Source organism: Suricata suricatta, chromosome 8 (assembly GCF_006229205.1).
Source record: "Suricata suricatta isolate VVHF042 chromosome 8, meerkat_22Aug2017_6uvM2_HiC, whole genome shotgun sequence".
NCBI lineage: Eukaryota > Metazoa > Chordata > Mammalia > Carnivora > Herpestidae > Suricata > Suricata suricatta.
The window spans coordinates 40,212,402-40,212,622 of record NC_043707.1 but is presented as its reverse complement, the minus strand read 5'-3'; positions in this window follow the sequence as shown (position 1 = coordinate 40,212,622).

Here is a 221-nt window from a genome sequence, read left to right as displayed (position 1 = left end):
TGGTGTCTTATTGTCTCTTTTTATAACTATAATCAGGCCCTCCCCTCTGATAATGGTTCCAGCCTCCTCAAAATTCATCTCCCTTCTTCCTGCTTTATGGAATGGCTCCCTTCATTGACTCTTTTTGGGAATGAGAAGCAACGGCCTTCTATCTCTCCTCATCCTCGGCCTTTCATTTCTTGCTTCTTCTAGAGCCCAGAACCCTCCTAATGATGGCTTTC